Below are 25187 nucleotides of genomic sequence, written 5' to 3'. Positions count from 1 at the left end.
TTCTCTTAGTTGAGCCATGAGTATTGTAACTCCTGCATGACGCATTTCTACATGCTTCTCAAAAATTGAACGATGAACAACTGGATGATTAGAAGGTAGGATGATAGGATAGCGAAAATCTTCTTTGTCATCTCGCTGAGCAACGTTTGACTTTGCTCTCAAAATTCCTTCTTCAGTTTTTATGGGTCTTAGAGTGCGAATGCTTGGATCTGTAATCCCCGTGAAGGAATCTTCTTGGATTAACCGATAAAGTGTTTTTTCGGCCTTTTCTATCTCCAAGACTGAAAGATTTGGAGATCCATTCTTTCCTAAATTTCTTGTATTTCCGTAAAATCGAAACATCCAGGCAATCATTCGTACTATTTTCTTGAAGGAGGAAAAATATCTAAAGTACCAATCTGACTTATTTTCTCTGTCCATCAATGTCACAATTGTTTTCCTTTTTTCTTTGTTTAGTAATTCTTCATCGGGTTGCTCTTCAGATCGAGGCCATTCAGTTTCAGGCAAGTATAACCAAGGTGGTCCCTCCCACCATTTTGATTTCTGTAACTGCTCAAAAGAACATCCCCTGCTTGGGAGGTCTGCGATATTTAAACTTCCAGGTACATGTCGCCAGTTAGACATATCCGTTGGGGATCTTATTTCTTGGACACGATTATGGACGAAAGTACCCCAAACCTGGTCTCTTCTGATCCATCCCAAAGCTGTCGTTGAGTCAGTCCAGTAGAAAATCGAGTTAAACATTTGTAAATCAGCCTTGACAGTTTCCGCGAGTCTTACTCCTATCAGGTAAGAAAGTATTTCTTTTATCGGCGCTACTCGACTCCTTACATTCACCAATTGGACTTTTGGACCGGATGTCGTTTCGCTTCGCACGTAGATGCATGCTGCATAAGCACTCTTGCTGGCATCTGAAAATACATGGAGCGTTACTCGGTATTCATTTTCCTGATCAATGTTAATCCATCTGGGTATTTTTATTTCTGACAGTAAATGCAACTGTTTCATCCAAATTTGGAATTTTTTCTGCAAAATTATTGGGAGTTCTTCATCCCACTTAATTTTCTGGATCCAGGTCTCTTGCAGAATCAATTTCGGTACTAAAGTTACTGGTGCGGTAAATCCTATCGGGTCGAAAACTTTTTGTGTTACGGACAGCACTTTTCTCCTTGTGACAGGATCTTTTAAATTGCAGGTGTTCTCTACTTTACAAGTTAAGCAATCATCTTCTAAATTCCATATCAAACTTAGCACAGTTATTTCCTTGTATTCCCCTTTCATTTCTTCAATCATAGAATTTCCAACATTTGATTTCCAACATCTCAAGTTAAAATGTCCAGAAGACAAAATGGATTTGGATTCCTGAATGAATTTTTCAGTCTGAGTGACACAATTAAGACTAACTAAAGAGTTATCAATATAAAAGGAAGTTTTGAGCATTTCTGCGGTTTCTCTACAAGATTCTGGTACATTACTTAAGTGATAATCCAGTGTCGAAGCCAACAAAAAAGGAGAAGTCGTCAAACGAAAAACGACACACCGGTGACGAAAAATTTTAAGATTATGTTTATCATCATACCATTAAAATCTTAAAAAGTCACGATCCTCTTCCCTGACGCTAATCTGCAGGAATGCCTTTTCAATGTCTGATGATACACCTATCCGATATTTTCGAAATCTGTTCAATATAGTGGGTATTATCTCAATTAAATTTGGACCTTTGGCTAAGCAATCATTAAGTGATGGGTTGTTTCTAGAGTGTGCTGAAGCATTGAATACAGGACGAATTTTCGTGGTTTCACTGCTTTCTTTGATCACTGGCCGGTGAGGCAAATAATGCACACCCAACTCTTTTTTGTCATTCACCGCTTCAATAATATCTTCCGATTCCCAAAAACCAAAAATTTTCTGATAATCTTCCCTTTTATCAGTACTAATTAATTTCTTCTCTGTCTTAACGAGACTTTTTTCTGCTATCAATCGATTACTCTGCAAAAGGGAACTATCTACAGTCCATGGCAAGGCAACTTCGTACCTGTCCTTCTCATCTCTATTTAAAGTACTAACAAAATGTTTTCTTGTTTCTTCTTCTAACATACTTTTAGTTATGTTTTCTTCACGAGCGGAAATTCCTAGCGTATCGAGACATCACAAATCTTCTAATTTAGAGTCGGAAACATGCATAGATAAAGACAAAACTGATAATGATTTCTCCGTGTTATCCTTTTCATTATATATTTTACCCATTAGAGTCCAACCCAGCTTAGTCTCAATGGCTATCATGTTATTTTCAGACAAACGTTCAATTCTTCCTGTGAACAAATTTCCTAATACATCAGCTCCAAGCAACAAATGTATTTCTTCGGGATCCTTGTCATAAAGACATAAATTCCTTTTTCCACCTACATCATTTATGTAAATCCCTTTATTTTCTAATTGTTTAATCCATACTGTATTTTTAATCTTCGGAATAGAAGCACATATTTGCTTTTCATCTAATACTTCTATTTCACAGCTAAACTCTTTGTCTGGATTAACTAACTTCAATTTGTACCTATTATGATTTTCTGAAACCACAGTACCTCCGAAAAGACCATGCTTAATTCTTTCTTCTCTCACCCTCTGTGGTTCTAACTTTCCCGCCGCATACTGAGAAATGTAACTGTTGGAGGACCCTGTGTCGCATATTGCCCTCATAGAATAACTCTTGATGCCTTTGCCAATTACAGATACAACTAAAGTTTGCAACTGTACCTCTGAATAATTTGCCTTATTAGTTAATACGCGATTTTCATTTTCTTTTTCATTCGCGAATTTCTTTTCATTTTCTTTTTCAAAGACCTTATTTCTGTTGCACATTATTGAAACATGATTATGACCGCAAAAAGAACAAATAACCTTGGATTTACAAAACTTTTGCAAATGTCTTTTCTTTCCTAAGCATCAAAAACAGATACCCTTCTTCCGAAGTAGAGATATTTTTTCTTCATTCTTTAATTTACGCGGGAAACTACAGTTCTCACTTCTATGGGATGATTCATTACAAAATGCACAAGATGCGATTCCATTTGCATCGCCAACGAATAAATCAGCTGCTGAAGTGGTTTTTCTTTTTTCTCTATGGGATCTTTCTTGTTTCAGACGCTCGGCAGGGAGGCGCCGCGAGGGGGAAGAAACGATTTCGCAATCGGAAAATGTTCGTTCTCTTGAATTGAGTTGCCGTAAAAGAAAATTCATGATTTCTTTCAATGTATATTTCAAATCAGTGTACTCCTTATTAAAATCTAAAATAATATCACGGAGTAACATTTTCATCAAAATAGGACACAAAAGGTTTCCGTAACTGTCCGTGGAAACACCTAAACATTCCAAACTTCCGATTTGAGTCTGAATTCTGTCATACATGTTTCTGAATGACTTAGTATCATCCGAATTTCTGAGTGGGGAAATATTTAGTAGGTTACTCATATGCGCGTTAATGAGAGCTTCTTTATTTCCAAATCTTTCTTGCAATATTTCGATTGCATTTTCGTAATGTTCAGAAGTCATCGCGAGACCTTCAATGCTTTTTAGTGCATTACCTCCTAAATAAGCTTTTAAATAGTTAAACTTATCTACAGGATCCAATGAATCATTTTTGTGAATTGCCGATTCAAAAGAGGACCAGAATGATAGCCATTCACTATAGTCTCCAAAGTATTTAATAATACTAAGTTTCGGAAGTTTAATATTTATTTTGTCTTTTGTTTCTTGGATTGTTCTTACTTCGTTAGAAATCGAATGTTCCGGGTGGCTTATTTCTTGTTTCTGTTCCGATGTCAGAGATCGCAGTTTCTTTGTGGCTCTGAACCGCCAAGTGCTAATTTTATCGCGATATTCTTCGGCACTCAATAATTCTGCGTCTAACTCTTTTTCTTCTACTAATGATTCGATTTCGGTATCAACCGCTTTAATTTCGTAAGATTTTTCATTTAAATGTTCTAAAAGTTCTTCTAGTTTATCACTAGAATCTGTATTTAAATTCTCTAAAGCATTCTGAATTTTAGTAATTATCCTGGTGATGGACGCTCTGATTGCAACACGCTTCTTTTTAGCTTTATTTATTAAGCTGTCTGCCATAATTACTAACCTTGAATAACTTTTCTTATCATAAATAATGTCACAAGCTATGTGTCTTTAACTTATGGCCTTACGTATGTGTGATTCCTGAACATAAAAACATATATGCATCTACTTTCGATATCAATAACAAACTCTTGCAGTCCCGGTAGGGATGCCAATTATCTTTAACGTATGCAATTACATTATGCACTGGACAATGAAAGTCAGGTAAAAAGCTGCTCACCTGCAAAATCCCCGTGCATCTAATCTGATATTCTTTTCCGGGCGGCAAGTAATCCGTTATTGTCATAAATTTGCGTATATGTTCTGTAGTAGCACCAATGACGAAGCCTAAATATCTAATAACACATATTTTAATGAATGATTAAACTACTAATGCTACACTAGACTAATTATTACACACACACATTAAAAATAGAAGATTGGTGGAATCAAGTTCCTAGCTTAAAGTCCTATTCTTTCGGAATCAAGTTCCGTACAACTGTCTTCCGTGAAATCAAGTTTCACTCTCTCCAGCCTTCTCGCTCGTCCGCGAGAGGGCGCTCCTACAGTTCACATGAGGTCGAGGTCGCTTTCGCAACATCTTGTAGTGTATCTGGTTAATACAGTCGAATTTGCTTATAACGAGTCCAGTTTTAACGAGAACTTGGATTTAGCGAAGGAATCAAAAAGCTTTGACTGGTACAGTCCCTCGATACTTTTTTCGAGCAACGGGACCCCGGAGGAAAAACCAAAGACGGGGCAACCAACCGCTCGGTGCGCAGATGGGTTTCGGCACCCCCACACGATCGTCGCGAGAACCTCCGCAACGCTGTACCGGGCTCGGAGAGCGCCTCCTAGTGATTTTTTCCAGGAACCTTCGCAACGCTGTAAGAGAAACGGGCTTGGAGAGCGCCTCTTAGTGATTTTTTCCAGGAACCTTCACAACGCTGTAAGAGAAACGGACTCGGAGAGCGCCTCCTAGTGATTTTTTCCAGGAACCTTTGCAACGCTGTAAGAGAAACGGGATAGGAGAGCGCCTCCTAGTAATTTTTTACGAGAATCACTTCAGAACTGTTCGCGAACCTTGGTCATCGTCAAGAAACAGCGCCATCTGCCTCGTTCACGACGCCACCTCGCGAATTTTTACGAGAACCACTTCAGACCTGTACGCGAACCTTGGTCAAACTCGCATGGAAACAGCGCCATCTGCCTCGTTCGCAATGCCACCTCGCGAATTTTTACGAGAACCATCTTAGAACTGTACGCGAATACTGGTCAAACTCGCGTGGAAACAGCGCCATCTGCATCGTTCACGATGCCACCTCACAATTTTTTCGAGAATCATCTTAGACCTGTACGCGAACCTTGGTCAGCCTCGCATGGAAACAGCGTCATCTGCCTCGTTCGCAATGCCACCTCACGATTTTTTCGAGAACCACTTCAAACCTGTACGCGAATACTGGTCAGCCCCGCATGGAAACAGCGCCATCTGCGTCGTTCACGAGGCCACCTCGCGATTTTTACGAGAATCACTTCAGACCTGTACGCGAACTTTGGTCGTTCTCGCATGGAAACAGCGCCATCTGCGTCGTTCGCAATGCCACCTCACGATTTTTTCGAGAACCATGTCAGAACTGTACGCGAACATTGGTTAGCCTCGCATGGAAACAGCGCCATCTGCCTCGTTCACGAGGCCACCTCGCGAATTTTTACGAGAATCATCTCAGACCTGTACCCGAATCTTGGTTAGCCTCGCATGGAAACAGCGCGATTTGTTCGTTTACGAGGCCATCTGACGAATTTTACGAGAACCACTTCAGAATTGTACGCGAACCTTGGTCAAATCGCCTGGAAACAGGGCCAGCTGCTCGTTCACGATGTCACCTGGTGAATTTTTACGAGAATCACTTTAGAACTGCGCGCGAACGTTAGTGTTTGTTTTCGATTCGAATGTTGCTTTCTGTAAGTTCACGCAAACACGGTTAAAAAAACGTAATCTCCTTAGATCTCTTAGAGATTCTGGACCTCAGGGGTTCGGAGGAAGAGAGAATGGCATTAAGAAAAAAATTGAAGTTTGATGAAAATCGGAATACGGATCCAACGAGCCCTCAAACATTCGAACTCAAACATTGGCAAAAAAAATTTTTTTTTTTTAAGTTTAAATTTTAGGTCCTTGATCTTAGGGTTTCAAAAAAATGGGACTTTGAAAATTTCAAAAGTTTGCAGGAAATTGGATCTGCATCCGACTGTTCGATTATTTCAACGTTTTCCTCCGGGTCTTACCAAGATTGCAAGGATCTACGGCCCGAGACAAGCGCTTACTTTAGCGACGGCCAACTCCAGTAATTTCGCATTGATTTCCTGCAGCAACCTCTCCATGTTTCTGATGTCCGAAATCTTTTCCCGGTACGTCTTGGCGAGTGTCCAATACTTCTGCGAATCGAAGAAATTTTTCGTCGTCCTGATCCGGCATCTACTACGGCCACCACTCGAGTCGAAGCAACAACGACGGCACAGCGGGCACGTCCGGTCCCAATTCGTCCTCTTGGTGGTAGCGAACCATTCCGAAATACAAGCCCGATGAAAAGAGTGACCGCACGCTAGTTTTTTCCCGTCGCAACGGACGATCGTCCTCCCCTTCGCTCTCTCGCTGAAACGTCGCGAAGCTCGTCCATGTCGGATTGTTCGGCGACAACCATCTCCAACCGATCGTCAGGAAATCGTTCCGTGAGAGTCTTTCTCGTCTCGCTCAGTAGTCGCGTCGAATCGAAGTACGTAAATAGGTAACGATCGGGATGGATGCCCATGGCGAGGAAGGGCTCGATTTTGCTCACGAAATCCAATTCGAAGTCCTCCAATTCCCGCAAAACTGCGTTGCAAGCGGTCAATTTCGTACTCCGAATCATGACGGAAAGCGAAATTTTATATCGGAGGCTGATTTTAGTCTAGCATGAAAGTAGCGCCATCTGATTGGTCTTCGCAGACACGTGACGCATCTGATGGTTTGCTCTCCCTAAGCAACTTTCCGCAGCGACTATGAACGGAACGTTCAGAAAACTTAATTTTTTTTTTTTTTACACAACACAGAATGACTATCGAAGGGGGCAAGTGTCATGTGCAGATTAGTGACGTGAATAATTTATGCAAGTTTAGATTTTTTACTGAGGATTAGTTTTTACTTATCACTGTTCTCGCCTTAAGAATCATGAAATGTTTGTGTCATGTGCAGATTAGTACGTGGATAATGTATGCAAGTTTAGATTTATTTCTATGGATTAGCTTTTACTAATCACTGCTCTCGCCTTTAGAATCATAAAATGTTCTGTGGGAGGGAAAAAGGCAGTATATCCAAATTTTCCATTTTTAGGCAATTTTGTCCTCTATTGTAGTTTAGCTGGCAAAAGCACTTGTTAAAATTTATTGCGCAGACATTTGATTTCTGTTATGTTCGTGTAAAATTTTTGTTTTTCTATTGAGTTACCAAACATGGTTTATGAAATCAATGCAAAAGCAGCGCTTTTTATTTTGCCACATTATTACTTGAATTGCAATTTTTTTTCAAAATCATAAATCTTTTAATGAAAAAATGTTATGAACATACATTAGGGTGGCTGAAAAAAAACTTTTTTAGAATTTCTATGATGCGTAGTGCTGAAAAGGTGCAACTGGTGAAGCAAAGTGCACTCAAAAACTTGATTTTTGTTGGAAATTGTTTTAATCTGCTGCAATTGCATTTAAGTTTCGACCAAATGGTGCTTCTTTGTACTTGGCAAAATTAGTGGGGAAAAAAAAGCATTTTTATATTCTTGATGTGGTAATGCTTTAAGATTGTAGTTGGTAGCCATGAATCCTATAAAAAATTTGATGTGTGTGGTATAGTTTACTGCATGTAATGATTTTATTTAAATGCATTCTGTTATGAATTAAGTACTCAATAAATTTTAACAATTCTTTCGTATGTGAAAATACAAAAAAAACTTTTGACTCAACCTTGTATAATGACAAAAGAAAAAAAAAGTATTTGAAGATGCATTTACTACAATTGAACTCCAATTTAACAAATTCATTGGGACCAAATTTTTTATGCATTAAATCGTGGTTATTCATAAAATGGGGGTGTGAAAAAATTATTTAAAAAACTGCACTTACTTTATCTCAATCCCCTAATAAGCAACTGTGCAAAAATATCCAGTTATAAAGTGTACAATTTTCATTCAGCATCTCCCAACTTATTACACACAAGTTAATTTAAAATTTCAAACTACTGAGCAATTGATGTTTGACAACTTCCTTGATAATTGTCTCGAAATAGTTCTCTTGAGGGCCTCGGTAGCGCAGTTGGTTGGCGCGTCATTGTTGTTATCCCGAGGTGGTGGGTTCGATTCCCGCCCATTGCCCTGGTTGTAACTTTCTTTTGTGTGCTGTTTATTCTGTCCTACACTATGTCCCTTTATTGTGCTATTTGTCATATTGGATGTGAGATCATAAACGGGTCTCGTCTGACCGAGTACACGAACTTGAAATGTATGTTGTCAATAAACCAAAACTGTGTCACTCCATGGAAGTAGGAATACAGGAGGGAACATACCGCATCTACTCCCATTGTCGCGTTTGAAGTAACTGTATGACAGAGGTGGCCACATTGGTTGGTGAGAGAGGACAGAAAAACTCTGTCATCATGCGGGCGGAAAATTTCGCGCGTTTTACTTTTCTCACTTTAATTGATTAAGTATTTATTGCCTACCTAGGAAATTAAAAGATAATGCCCAACACAATTATATTTTAAGCTTTAAATTTCCAAAGAATTAACAGAAATGCTTTTGTTTAAAGGTATAGGAGTATATCCTAACACATTAACAGTTCTGTTAGTGTAATACAAAATTACCAGTGAAAGTCTTTAAAAGACATTTTGTTAGATGTAAAATCAAAGGTAATAGGAAACTTACTAGAAAACTTTTTTAAACCTCCTGAATTAAATTGAATATCAGGTACATTTTAAAAGAAATTATGAAACTAGGCCCTAAAACAAGTCAATTTTTTAGAAACATAAAAGTTACCAAGAAGAAAGTTTTAAGAAAAATTTTTTTTTTAAAGATTTCATATGCAAGTCTACTTTGACATTATAGTATCTTCATCTGCAGAAAGAAAAAAAACATAATATTTTTGAAAATTTTCAATGTATATTTGAATAAAATTTTTTTTCTTACGAAGTACCCTGACCTAAAATTCCAAATTTCAGCTATAAGTAATAATATGGTTTCGTTTTAAGGTTTTCATTTTGAAGTTTTAAAACTTCACTTAAATAAAGAGAGACAAATAAATGATCAACTGATTTTAACATAATTTTATTAATAAAACTATGATTTTCTCATACATAAGATTACAAAATTATTGAAACTTTGCAGCCATGTCCATATTATAAAATTAGAATGCAGCACAATGAAAAATAGCAGCTGGAATTCAACAACGATAAATAAAGGAACAAAATAAATAAAAAACCAATTTTGATAAAATTGCCAGAATAAGGATTTAAAAAAAAAAAAAAACTCTTTAAAAAATGAAACTTTGAAGCCCATGTCCAGATTACAAAATTAGAATACACCACACTGAAAAATAGCAGCTTGAATTCAAAACAGATAATTAAAGGAATTAACATGAATGAAAAAACTAATTTTGATAAAATTACTAGAATAGGAATTTAAAAAAATAACAATCTATAGAATTTTTTTTAAAGGGAATTCCACGCAAACAAATGTTAAATTGCATGAAATTAAAAACAATTTAAAATCCTATCGATCCAGTTCTTTGAATTTTGATGATAGATTCTTTCTTTATTATTATCAGAGATGCACAGAATATTTGGTTGGTATTCAGTATAATGCATATTGGCAGACAAACTGAATTTTTGGTTTGGTTACACAATGATGGCAACTTTATCTTTAAGCAAAGCATTAAAAAAAAAAAAATCATATCTTATTCAAGCATTTATAAATCTTAAAAATTTACTGAACTTATCTTAATTTTAAAAGTAAGCTGAGTGGATTCATCTATTGTACAAAATATACTATGTTTATAGATGTAAAGTAAGTAATATCTGCAAATTTTTGAACATAAATTAAAAAATATGATTTAAATAAAAAAATTTCAAAATAATAAAAAAAAAATCACAAACCCTGCTTGAACTCCTCAAGACAGAGTCCGCCCAAAAGCGGCTTTGTAGCTTAGATCCGAGACCGCCCGAATACGGTTCACTTAAACGAACACGGGGGTAGTGGGCAGAAAGGGACACCTACTGGGAGACCACCCCAAGGAAGTTCCTTTCTTCTTGCCGGTAGTCATTTACCAAGTGGCAGCGACGATTGCATGAATGGAGAGCTGCTAATGACTTGTGGTCACATGGTATCCTCAAAAAATGAGAAAAGACGAATTCGCTGTACAATTGCGTTTTATTTTCCTCCACTTTTAATTCTCACCATTTTATACCAGTTTTTAGAAACAGATGGTATTTTGGGTTTTATAAATTTATGTACGAATTATTATTATTGGTAAAAATAATACAAAACTATGTTGATAAAGCACACAATTTACAAATAATTGCATATACATGCCTCGGGGTTACAAGGAACTTCGAAACACGTGTATGCAACTACTATTTGTAAAATTTTGCCATCTTAACTTTTTTTTCATTATTTTTATTTTCAGCCTCAAATCTTATTTCTTTCCAGTTTTAGAATCTCAAAAGCAACGCTTAGCAAATCAAACTAAAAAGGCGTCTAAACAGATCTGTTAAGAGCTTGAATGGGTGCTTGAAAATAAACTGCCTCCCCTCCCCCACTCCCCACACACAACTGTTACTCAAACAGTAGCGCAACAAAAAATGAGATAAGAGGTCATAATTACATCAAGAGATAATAACTACATATAGGCACACATAATATTGTAACGGATTCGGTGCGACTTCCACTTTCTTGAAATGAAGACACAGTTCTTGATAAAAGCACAGGAAATTTATTTACACTATGTACAGGAAAGATCTTCAACAACTGCTAAATTATTCATCAGCAATTAAGCAATTATCACACAACACCGTAAACTCAACGTTTACACACGTATTTACTTCCAAATACGAAAACAACACAGCGAAATGCCTCGCTATAAACAGAGCAAAATGCTCTCCGTTCGAAATCTCAAACGAAACTAACTGTTTATCCATCGCTAACGGCTTAAATACACCGAAAAGAATTTTCTCAAATATTCCACACGCTTCTCGAAATGCGTTGTCCGTTATCAACTTTTATCAATGAACAAAAAGGGAATAGGGGTCGTATATTTTAGCCATATGAAAAAGGGGTTGTATATTCATTACGGGAAACTATTTACAGGTTACGTTCCTACAATAATTACTATTTACAGAATTTGTAACATTGCCCCCTTCCTAAGGACTGCACGTCCCGAGCAGTACAATCCCCAGAAAGGGTGCCAAACTTCTATAACAAGTTTACAAATATACACATTAATTAATAACTAACAGATACAAAAAACACAATAATAACAAGAAATATTACTAAACATTAAAAGCAAAAATTATCTACAACTTTTATGTTATCAACCATGGTTGTTTACGTAATACTCATGAACTATGGCCATAGTATGGGGCTAACCGATCATAATGTACAACCCTAGGCTTTGCATTAGGTGATTTTTGGATCCTCACTACGACGTCATTCAGTCGGTTAAGGACTTTGTAGGGTCCATCCCAATGCGACTGCAATTTGGGTGACAGACCTTTCCGTCGGATGGGATTCCATAACCAAACCTTGTCGCCATCGTTGAATTCATGTCCAGTAGACCTTGTGTCGTATCGGGTCTTCATCTTCTCCGCCGCGATGTTGATTCGCTCTCGTGCGAAGTTATGAACGTCTTCCAACCGGGCCTGGAGATCCTGGATGTACTCCTCAGGCGATGAAGGCGCATCCGGAGGACGACCGAAGACGAGATCACAAGGTAGCCGAAGCTCTCGTCCGAAGAGCATCTGAGATGGGGCATATCCGGTAGTCTCGTGGACAGCACTGCGGTAGGCCAGCAGGAACAAAGGTAGCTTCTTGTCCCAATCCTGTTGATTTCTGGATACCATAAGTGAGAGATTATTCAGGATGGTGCGGTTAAATCTCTCCACCATGCCGTCCGATTGTGGGTGTAGTGGTGTTGTCCTAGTTTTCTCAATTCCGAGAATTTGACATAGGCCCTTAAACACAGCAGAGATGAAATTCCTCCCTTGATCGGAATGAATCTGCAAAGGTGTTCCATATCTCGAGATCCAGTGTTGGACTAGAGTCTCTGCGACGGTGGTAGCCTCTTGATCTGGAATGGGATATGCTTCCGGCCATTTGGTGAAGTAGTCGATGGAAACAAGAATGTATTTGTTCCCATCAGCAGTTTTTGGTAGAGGACCCAGGATGTCGATCCCAATTCGTTCGAAAGGAGCTCCAACGTTGTACAGATGTAGCTTCCCTCTGCTTCTCTTCTTCGGTCCTTTACGAGCAGCGCAGGCGTCACAGGAATGGCACCACTTCTCCACGTCATCCTTCGCCTTGCTCCAGAAGAAGCGCTCCCGAACTTTATTGAGGGTTTTCAAGACACCAAAATGTCCTCCAGTCGCACTACTATGTATTTCTTTCAGAACATCTGAAATCCTTGATCGGGGAAGTAGTAACTGCCACCTAGATGCTTTGCCGTCATCAGATTCCCATTTCCGGTGTAGCACGCCGTTCCGTAAATGGAGTGAGTTCCATAAAGCCCAGTATCTTTTTGTTGCAGGACTAAAGATGGCAACGTCCTGCCAGCTAGGTCGCCGACTGTCACTCTCCATGAACTCCAAAATTGGTTTTATGTCGGGGTCTTCAAGTTGATCTTTTCGAACTTGGTCGTCACTCCATGGATCAGGTTCTGAAGATGTTGGAGTCACTGTCACCTGATAGGCGGTAGGGCTAGTCGTTCCATACTGTTTCTCGATTCGGGAACAATAGTGGCAGTTCTCTGATCCTCCGATAAGGGTGCACTCCCAATTAACTTCGATGTCAAGGACTCAGAAGACACAGTCTCGGGGGAATTGATTCTTCTAATGATGCAGTTTACTGGAGTACAAGTTGCTAACACTTCACCTTTCCGGATATTCCTTGGCCTTTCACTCACGTTGGCGACTCTCACGGGAATTACATCCTTAGAAAGGTCCACAAGCGTAGATGCTACCAGCACTCCTTTTAGGCTATTGCTTAGGTTAGGGTATTCAACAAGTCCAAATCGAAAACTATTGCTTTCTTCAATGGAGCCAGGTATTAATGATTCTGACCTTGAGGGAATCGATATATCTGTTTGGGCTATTATTTGATGAGCGGATTTTACATCACTTTCTGCAGGGAAAACGGCTATGTCTTCTCTCATCGAGTGCAGCTCATTAGTCTTGAAGTCGAGAGTGAAGTCATATTTCTTCAAAAAGTCCAATCCGAGAATGAAGGGGTCCGTGATGTTAGCGACGAATGCCGTATGATGGTAGGTGGCATTCCCAAACACTATTTCCAAGTCCACTTTACCGTCAATCTCGATCTTGTCACCTGTCACAGTCTGGAGACTTACGCGTGGCGATGTCCACAGCAGTTTCAATCCAAATTCACGAGCCACATCTGTCCTAATGATTGTCACATTGGCTCCAGTGTCAACAATCAGTCTGCAGGGGTTCCCATTTACATGTGCGTAAATGAAAAGTCCATCACTGCCACTACTAGAAGAGGAAATCTGCAGAGCTTTAGTGGTGGTGATTTCCTTCCCTCGCGTAGCTTGGCGAGCCGGACAACTCCTTCGCAGGTGTCCTTCACTACCGCATTTCCAGCACTTCTGCTCTTGTTTCTTTTGGGCTGTTATGCTGCTCAAATGTCTTGTCAAGTCACCGAGTTGTCTCTCAAGTTCAGCGAGGTGGGACGACCTGGAATCAGACTCATCAGCTTCCTGAGTCCGGATTAGATGGCGATCCACACGGGTTGCTTCTTGGGCGGCCTCGTATCTCATCGCATACACAACGGCAGAATTCAAGTCTTTGACATCCGCCATCCGTAGAGCTTTCTGGATTTCCGGATCTCGAACCCCGTCGATGTAGTAGTCGAGTGCCAGGTTGTCTCGAACATCCGCAGGGCAGTCGTAAAAAGCAAGATGAGACAGTCTCTCGATATCCGCCGCAAGCTCTTGCAGGGTTTCCCCGGTTTTCTGGAAACGGGACTTCAACTGGAGTCGGCTGAAATCTTTCTGGCACTTCTCACCGAAGCGAAGCTCCAACGCAGATGTGAGGGCGGCGAAATCCAGGCGCTGGCTGTCCGGAAGGGTCTGGAGAATGTCCGCTGCGTCACCTCTCAGGGATGCTGCAAGATGACAGGCCTTGGTAGCAGAGTCCCATCCGTTCGCTTCCGCCACTATCATGAATTGGGTCTTGTACACCTGCCACGAACTTTTCCCATCAAATGTGGCCAGTTTAATGGAAGGTCGAGCAACAGATGTGGGAGCGCAAAACTGTACAGAGCTGTTTTTCGCGGTCGCCAATCTCCTTTCCACGTCCTTAATTATTTCTTCCTTAAATGAAGTCAATTTCTTGTCCTCTTCTTCCAACTTATTTTCCATATTGGCGATGCGCTCTTCCACAGTATCAAATTTTTCTTCCAGAGCATCGACTTTATCTCCCATGGCGGTTAGTTGATTCTCCATCATGGTTTTCATCGACGTTAGGTCACTTTTCATTTCATCGTGACTTGTAGTAATTCTAGCAGTTAAATCACTATTTAACAGTTCTTGGTTAGTCGCTAATTCATTTTTCAAGTGTTCTTGATTAGCCGCAATGTCATTTTTTAATTGTTCTTGATTTGCAGTAAAACTTGCAGTCAAATCACTTTTTAATTGTTCTTGATTAGCCGCCATATCATTTTTTAATTGCTCTTGATTAGCCGCCAAACTTTCAGCCAAGTCACTTTTCGCAGCATTAATTGCTTCCAGAAGTTGTTTTAATTGGTTATCCATTGCGCGAGTAATCACCATAAAAACAAAGTCTATAAATTCAAACAGTCTTTATGAAAAAATGTCCAAAGTCACACTTACTCCAAGAAAGTCCAGAAGAAGCCCCACGTTGGGCGCCAATTTGTAACGGATTCGGTGCGACTTCCACTTTCTTGAAATGAAGACACAGTTCTTGATAAAAGCACAGGAAATTTATTTACACTATGTACAGGAAAGATCTTCAACAACTGCTAAATTATTCATCAGCAATTAAGCAATTATCACACAACACCGTAAACTCAACGTTTACACACGTATTTACTTCCAAATACGAAAACAACACAGCGAAATGCCTCGCTATAAACAGAGCAAAATGCTCTCCGTTCGAAATCTCAAACGAAACTAACTGTTTATCCATCGCTAACGGCTTAAATACACCGAAAAGAATTTTCTCAAATATTCCACACGCTTCTCGAAATGCGTTGTCCGTTATCAACTTTTATCAATGAACAAAAAGGGAATAGGGGTCGTATATTTTAGCCATATGAAAAAGGGGTTGTATATTCATTACGGGAAACTATTTACAGGTTACGTTCCTACAATAATTACTATTTACAGAATTTGTAACAATATGTATATTATTTAAGCATGGTCCGACCAACTCCAAATTTCAGGTCGCTGTGGTGACTAAAGAAAATGCCTTGGCAACTATTCTCCCAGAATGGGAGAAAAAAAGAATTGTGTTATCTTATAAAATATTTAATCTAGCGAAGGATTACTTTTCCTTTCAAGCTCAAAATTCTGATTAAAGTTATACATTAAAAATTTGCACTTCTAAAAATGCAAGCACAAAATTTTCTTCTGAACAACAGGTCACTCACGCTCAAAGCAATATTTTTATGCATACATATCTATCTTTATATACATTAAAATAATGAGATAAGAAGTTCTGTGTTTGTCTGTCTCGCGACAATCGTTACAAATCTCTAACAATGAAAATTTCAGGAAGAGTTCAGTTAAAGATGAGGTTTAACTAAAAAAAAAAAGAGTTGTGTGTCATGCTATGTATAGTGGGGTTGTAATAAGTTGAGCTATGACGTTGGCAATGTTTACCTTTTCTTAAAGAAATTAGAAAAATATAGAGATATAGATAGATAGATATATTCAGACATAGGTAGATTTAAACACATGTACAGAGATATATTTTCTGATTTTCTGTAATTCTTAAATATGTCTCTTAAAAATCTAAAAAAAGAATGTTATATAATTTTATTGTAGCCTTTTTCAATAACTTTATAAAAAAGGAAAACACGTATTAAAAATAACCATATGTTTTGTAATTTATTTATTCTGCAGAAGAATAAAAGTTATTGGCTATGCTCAAACTTTTTTAATCGAAATCGGGGGGAAATGTTTCCAAAAACTAAAGCTACTAGAAAGGTTAGGCATTTTGCGCTGTTGGCTGAATATGATATCTAAAACAAAAAACGAACTAATTAGCAATATGGGCAGGTACTGATGGAAGGTCACGCTGTGAGACCACCTCAAAGATCCTTTCTTCCGACCGAAGTATTTTCAACTGATGGAACAAGTGACAGTAATGTACAATTCCCAATGGCAATACAACTACAAGGATTGATAGCTAATAACTTGTGAAGATGCCCGCTTTTCGGGAGGAAGGGGAAATGAAGAAACTTTGATATTCGTTCTAACTTTTTACGCGACTTGTTCTTTTTTTTTCCTTTTGAAATTCTTCATTGCTTTTGATTTTTGAATATTTTTTTTCTGGTTCAGATGTTTTATTCATAATTTTAAAACATGCCATGTGTCTATAGATTGCAGACAGCTGAACCAACAAGAAAGATATGCGATAAACACTAGACAAGGGAAATAGCGAAAAAGGCCGCTCGCCTGAAGTGAGACAGCGATTAAGGTGACAGCTTACCACGCCTCCTGCAATTAGTGCACACAAGAACCGAGATGCTGCCAATGGGGGTCTCAGAGTGGACTATTCCATTTCCAAAATAGCTTGGTCGAAAAAGTCAGGACTTAACTGTAGTAAAAAATTCCCCCCTTCCCGGTCTTAAAAAGTTAAAATAATATAAATTTAATATGGATAATTTAAAGATGTAAATGAAAATGCATGAAAGCATCCTAAATTAGACAAGCATTTCCCTATTTTAAATTAGTATGAAATTCAAATATTAGTTGAAAATTTTTAACCACATATTTCTTATCTTAAACAAATCTGTAAAATACAGTATTTGGTGCATCTCTAATAACCATTATTTATTTATTTTTTTATACTTCCAAAAGATTTAATATTTGTGCGGAATGTCAGATTGCATTTCATCAGCACATTATAAAACTAATTTTAAACTGATTGATTTTATTGTTTATTTTGAATTTTATTTAATTAAAAAAAATATTACTGACCTTAAAAATTTATAATATGTTTATAAAACTGAGGAATAGATTGCTTTTTGAATGTGAGATTTTTACAGTAATGAGATATGCAGACTTAAAAATATTTAAATATGATGAATAAGATAGTTCTCCATTGGCTGAGTGTCAAACTGATGTTGGTTTAGAGCTGAAAAATATTGGCGGGATTGAATTCTTCTGAAAACTTCAGGTGCTTTTTGAATTATAATTAATTTTGGACTTTTCAATTTATTTTGCACAATGTGCTGACGAAACACAATCTCACACTCTTTGCAAATACTGAAAACATCATTCGATGGATAGATAAGCTTCCCCTTAGATTTATATGAGTTTAGTGATAACGATTTTGGAATGACATTAGCATACAGTGCAGTTATGCATACTGAGCATTTCAATGAGCTGCTTAATTTTTTTGCAACAAAACCAGCAATGTAATGAATTACATCATTGGTGTATTCCGTTAAATACACACATGGAAGATCTGCATGGCTGCCACACTTCCGTCCAAGGAACGGAATTCCGTCTTTTCAAAAGTTTCGGTCATCGGTTTTTTTTCCATGTTCAAAATGATTTTTATAGATGAAACAAAGCTTTACTTTTGAATCTCTCACTCCATGGGTGCAAGACCTTCCGTCTCAGGACGGATTTCCGTCTTGGACAAAATTTTCGAGACGGAGATCGGGACGGAAAGAAATTCGATGACTTTTCTTCAGTTTTTACTCAAAAAAGAAAAATTGAGTGTTTGAAAAATATGCTTTAATATTACTGTACCGTTTCATAATCACAAATTTGCATCGACATTCTCTCGATTTTCCGACATGAACTTGTTTTATTTGCAACGTAGTGCTTCTGGAGGAGCAGCTATAGACTCGCGCCGTTTAACTTTTCATTTCCAACTCATTGCATTGCAGACCGCGGAGTTGCTCACTATTCTCCCTGATTTGTCGTCTCTATTTGAAAATTAAGCCTTTTCTCTTTGTATTTTCAATCATCCTTTCGGGTTTTTTTTTCATTTGCATTTTTTTTTTTTGCAAAAAATGTCTCAGAGTTGCATCTGAATCACCGATTGAGAGTGATTGCAGACGAGATGAAATGTTTACGCCTCAGAAAAGGCGTTCACATACTAGGCAAAATGGGAACTATCAGGGACTTTAAAGATTTTAATGAAAATGGGAATTTTGGAAAGAATCGGGGGGAAATTTCAAGCTGGTTTGAAACACTGAAGGGCAACAGTTCCTGCAGTTTTGACAGGTTTCTGATAAAATAATCTAAGACTTGAGGAATCACTAAATTCCAATGTCTTTCAATCTAACACTCGCTAGAATGGAAATATGGGGGGGGGAGGAGAAAAAAGAAACGAGAAAAATAACTGCAGCACGAATTTACGAAAAAACGCTGCTCTTGCAAAGAGGGTTAGTTCGCAAATTAACCCACGATACTGAGGTCCTAAAACGTTTGCATTTTGGACAATCTAAGAGGGGGAGGGGCTACTTAAGGGCTCTATAATGAAATATCGAAAAACTGAATTGAAAGTCATTTTTGAAGCTACGAGTGGTTCGGGATTTTTCCTCTGAAAACTGTTAAAAATTTAAAAGTCAAAAATGTTTAGGTTGTCTTTAATGATGTAAAGGTGAAGAGGAGGAGGTTTAAAAAAAATCGGAAAATGGAGTTTTTTAAAAACACTAATTTAGGCAATCTTTGGTGAATTGGTGAGAGATGGTTTTGGTATTCTAACCTAAAAATATTTTGTAGCTGATGTATTAAAAACTATTTGAGGCTATACTTAAATTTCTTAATAGAAAGGGAATTTGGGCCCCTCTCCCGAAAAGTGTTTGTAATTGAAGTCTTAAAACTTTTAGGCTGTCTTTGGCAATGTCAAGAGGGGGCTCTCAGTAGGCAAAATTCTGAAACTGGAGTCGTAAAAGCGAACCTTTAGACCATCTTGCGGTTCGGGGTCCCCCTTCCCAAAAAAAAAAAAATTCAAAGCTGAATCATTCAGACCTTAGCTTTAGATAATCTTCAAAGACTTTCTCTCAATAAATTTTAGAACTTAAGCTCTTAAAACTTCGGTGATGAACAGGGGGGAACCGCAAGTTTAAGTCAAATTTAGTGAACTTAGAGGAAAGAGCTCGAAATTCGGGGTAGGGGGTAGGGAGCTCTCTCCCCCGAAAATTTCTCCATGCTGAAATATTGAAAAGCTATTTTGGCCATTTTTGAGTGAATTAAGAGTTAGGGAATTGAGGGGGGGGGGGTCTATCTTGGAACATTTTCGAAATTAGTCTTAAAACTTTGGCGATGTGAGGAGGTGAGTTGCTCTTACAATAGAATAATAAATCTTGAACACAAACTTACACTGCCTTTAATAACCACAAAGAGAGGGGGGAAGGGGGTATTTTGCCGCCCAGCCCGAAATATTTCCGTTTCTGAAATTTTAAAAGCTCTATTTTGGACTATCTTTGGATGACTTAAGGGGGAAGGGATTAGGAAGCTTCTTTCAAAAAGTTTCCAAAATTAAAGTATTAAAACTTTTAGGCGGTCATAAGTCATTTTTATAGCTGGGGGGGGGGGGGTACTGTTCCTAAAAACAAATTTAGAAACTAAAGCCTTAGAACTCAAATTTAGGATATTTGTGGTGAATTCAGAAAAAGGGGTTCAGAAGTTTTCTTACGAAAATTTTTTGATGCTGAAATATTTAAAACGCTACTTTAGACTATATTTGAGTGCCTTAAGAGGGATGTGATTCGGGGCCCCTCCCTGGGGTGAAGATTCAGTTCCCCTATTGCTTTTTTTAATTAATGAATATTGGAAACAGTACCTTGTTTAAAAAATGTGTCTACTTCACTGAAGTGGTTTTTTTGTGGCTAATTTCACCACCTGTTATCTTATAAAAGAATTCTTTTTCAAATGAAGACTGTGTGGGGGGAATGGCACCAATTTATTATAATTAGTCACGCATACCCTTCCCCCACCTTTCCTTCTTTTCTGGTTTGTTGGAGCTACCTTGGGTAGACTTTCCGATCATAACTGAGTTATGTTGCAAAAGTGAAATCTTATGTCCCAAGCGATTTTATTGCTGCAATAAAATGTTTACGATCGGCAAAAAACTAGCGGCGGGGAGCCCCGAACGCTTTTACCCCTAACATTATCCAACATCGTTTAAAATTGCGTTTTTGGAACTTCAATTTCGAAATATTGCCGATGGAGAGTTCCTTAACTCCATCCCTTCGATAATGCATTCAGAAAGCGTATAAACATTATGAAATATGAACTACAATTTCGTTTTTAAAGCTTTTATTTCGGGCGGAGTCCAACCCCCCCCCCCCCCCCCTCTTTTTCTAATATTTTTGAAGGTCACCCAATATTGTGATTTTGGGACTATCGGTTTGAAAAAATTGATGTAAGAGTCCCTGAACCCTCCTTTCCCTGAACTTTACCAAAATGGCCTACCATTGCGTTTTTTGTACTTCAATTTAAAAAATTTTCTGGGGGAGAGGTTGCAAAGCCCACGTTATTGGTGGTTTTTAGGCTTTTTGGAATCACGATATCAAAACGTTTAAATATTACAATTTAAACTAAGTTCATGTTGTTAGAAAAATCAAAAGCTTAAAATTCAAATGAAACAGATTCCAAAACTGGCATATTTAAAATCTCCAACATTTATACACATAAATTTTTCTTTAAGCACACAGGGGGGGGGGGGAGCTGAAAATATTTTCCGTCTTGAACACATCACCAAACTTGCACCCATGTTAGAGACGTACCGAGTAGCACTTTGGCCGAGTAGCCGAGTACCGAGTACTCGGCCGAGTTACCAAGTACCAATTATGTTTTAAGAAGAACCACCCACACACATGTGATGAATTTTGAACCTATTGGAATAGTAATATTGACCTCCTTGTCCATATAATAGTTTTTAAAACTTAAATTCCTCCTGAAATTTAATTACTCATTGTATAAACAATTTTGTTTGAGTCACAAATTTTACAAAAAAAATATTTTTAAAATTAAAAATAAATAAATAACAGGTATGATTAATCAAGTTAGAATTTAAAAAAAATTACAGTAAAATCTCTCTAATGCGTTCACTAACAGGACAATTTTTTTTGTCAGCAATAGAGAGGTGTTCGCAGGACACAGGTTTTATGATGTTTTTTGCATTGGAACTAGGGAATTAAAAATTGTCCGCATAAGAGGGGTTTCACTGTATACCAATCAATTACAGTTCTAGTCCGCCAAACATAAATAATTTTTAAAAGCAGATAAAACAAATGTGCAGAAACACTGCAGACACCTGTTTCTGCCCCCTCTTCGTTACAAGGAACGTCTTTTTCAATGCATAACATGTGAGCTAAAGAATGTAAGGACATTCGTCAAAAAAATCCGACTCTTGTCGGATGCATTTAAATTCACGAGCTCCCATTTTGTGCATTGAAAAAGAAATTCCTTGTAACGCCAAAACACGTGCCTGCAGTGTTCCTGCACTGTGCTTTTAACGTTGTTTTATTTCCATTTATTTTTTAAGCAAAGGTATTTTTATATTTTTTATGACTAATTTTTGTTTGTAGCAAAAATCTATTTTTAATATAAAAATTCCATATTTTCTATACTTACCTTTTTTGCATAATTTTTAATAAATAAGTTTTATTAACTTTGGGGACATTAAAATAAAGATTTATTCCATTGAAGCATTACAAACTTCATTATTCTCAAAATTTTAATTTGATTTATGAATTTTAATTGTAAATGATTGTAGAATATAATGCTTGCTATTTTTTTTATAAATTTTAGTATCTGTCTTGGGCAATATTCAATTTTTTGCAACTACTCGGTATTGGCCGAGTATCTGATCAGAATTTGGCCGAGTACTCGGCAAATTGGCCGAGTACCGAGTAGTTACCGAGTACTCGGTACGTCTCTAACCCATGTCTCACTCTCAAAAAAGGTCTTATTCTTCTGAGGACAAAAAACCGGCCCATCTGCTAAAGTTAAAAAGATAAGCTTTTTTTTTCCCAAAAAATAACTAAGATACTCAATCTGTTGATTTCAACCATTCTTATCTTAATCTGGAAAGTTTTGTTAAAGTTTTTATCACAATGCAACTTATAGCCAAGAATCTCCTACCTGAATTTTTTTTTAATTACTTTTTTTGTATGAAATATGAACTATACAATCTGAAGCTTTTTTTTCTGCAGTAACAAATAGTAAGTTTTTTTATTTGTATTTTATTATTAGGTTTTTTTTTCAACTTTTACCTCCTAAAAATCTTGGAAAATGATATGTTATTTTTTATTTAGGTTTGAATTTTTACTTAATCTTAAAATTTGGTTTTACTATATAGTTACAGCATCAAAAATTAGCATTATATATGTCTAAAACATCAAACAAACTAAGCGCTAACATTTTGGTGGCGAAATGGAGCCACGCGCTTTTCAGTCCTGGATTTTTAGAGTGGCACCCATGAAGATCTGGCTCATCAACTGATTCATCAACTTCCACCATTGATGTTTGTGGGGTAGTAATGTTAATCACTTTCTTGGAACTGGACACAGCTAAAATTTTTATGTCTGTAAGCGGAACACAGTTCCCGGAAATATTTGCAGAACACTTTATTTCTGTGTTCACAAGTAACTTCCAGTAGGCAGAACGAAACTGACGTGCAGTCGGATTGTCATTGCTGCCTCCCTGGAACCTAACAGCAGAAAACAGCAGCTCCACATGATCTTGACTCAACTTATACATAGGAATGTACGAGAGAGTGGGGCACTCGGTAGAAATCCATGTTCTGACAATAGCTTCAAAACTGTTAATACATATTAGAAAACCAAGGAAACCAGTTTTCCTTCTGAATTCCAAAATTGGGATACCAGCACGGCTTTCTTTCAGGGAAAGAATGTGTGATTTTGCTTTTTGCATGAAGTTTAAGTATTCATTTAAATTTTCTTTGGAAACAGCCTTCTTATAGCCTTGCTGATGTATTGACCTAGGATTCAAAATGTCAAAGAGAGTATTAATTATTCTTAAAAATTCAGTTGTAGCTTCACTCCCCTGAAAATCTTGTAATTTAAGTTTGTTGTTACAAAAGTCAATGGAATCAGCTACGCTTGAAGTAAACAGCTGCGCCGCCAACTTCACTTTCATTTTCTGTTTCGAAAAGTCTATATGCCCTCCTCTCAACTTATTTCCTAAGTGGAGATCTTCAATTTCTTGTAAATCGTTGAGTGCCTCCACATATTTCCAGTCAATCTCTGTAGAGAAAAGACTCTTTTTCTCCCCAAATGTGTTTCTCACAAGCTTCAACATATGTGGTTGATCTGGGAAAACTGCTATTTGTTTATCCGAGTCACTAGGATGAGGGAAACAAGTTTTCAATGAATTGACATCATCAAAATTGCATCCCAGTTGCTTTGCCATCGAGAAATTGGTTGAGAGGCCATCAAAAGTTAATGACGCTACATTGACTGTTTTCATGCAAAAGAGATAAGCAGTGTTTAACGAGCATGTGTTTTTGGGTGGAGCTCAATCCGTCTGTCAAAAAATAATCAATTGGTAACTTAAAATGACTATTGACGCATACCAAGAGCAAAACGAATGCTTCCTTAGCCAATGGCAGACCATCATCAGCATTATCATCAAATCCTAAGTTTATTAGGCCATGAACTTGTTTACCATCAAATTCTGCTTGCTGGCGGATAGACATTTCATCCATTATTACAGAAAAAACCAAGGGATTAGGCGAATTTCTAATCTTCAATGATAAAGCATCAATTGCTTCTTTTGTGAAACCTGCTGCAGCGTCGATGTGTTGGTACCAGCGACTTAAAGTTTTCTGCTGTTGAAGAGCTAATCCAAATGTAGAGCGCACATACTCGTATGCCCTTGGTGAGTAAAAGCTTAGGTTCAATGCGAATGATCTCAATTTCTCTGAGTACTTTTGAGGCAAAGGACATTCGGTTACAGTCGACAGCTGGCGGTTTATAAATTCTTTATTAACAGCAGAAACTGTTGACTATATGTCGAAAGCATCATGATCTAAAAACTTTCTCTCTTTAAGATCAGCAAGCAACTCTGACAAACTATCTATTTTTTTCTCAAAGCGACAGACTTTTTGTTGCAAAACTTTAAGCTTTTTATCTTTTTTTCCAATAATTTCACTAAGTTCCACTACTTTACGCTTGTATGTTGCTTTGGTAGGGGATTGTGATGAACTGAAGGTTAACTCTAATTCAGTAGTAGGCCTCAGAACTGTTGGCTACCCCTAATTCAGGAGTAGCTGACTGTACTTCAGCCTCAGAGTTGGGAGGAGTAAAGGCCCTTTGCATCGGTGGCTTCCGAGTTTTTGTCACCTAAAAATATAAAAAGGAAAATAATTTATTTGAGAAAAATAACATTAAAGCTCCTCTGAGCTAGCTTCAAACCATTTAGGTTAAAGATATTTATCACACATTGTTTTAGACATCACGTTCCCAGATAATGGAATATTCTACCAACTGGTGTCATTTTTCATGAAAAATTGGCTTCTCAATTAAGCAAGCATCAAAAGGACACCTTTGTCGCAGGGTAGGGATTGTATGTGCTCAAAATCCCAATCAATTTGATTTCAGTGT

This window comes from Uloborus diversus, chromosome 3, assembly GCF_026930045.1.
Source record: "Uloborus diversus isolate 005 chromosome 3, Udiv.v.3.1, whole genome shotgun sequence".
Classification (NCBI taxonomy): domain Eukaryota; kingdom Metazoa; phylum Arthropoda; class Arachnida; order Araneae; family Uloboridae; genus Uloborus; species Uloborus diversus.
This window is presented reverse-complemented; position numbering follows the sequence as displayed.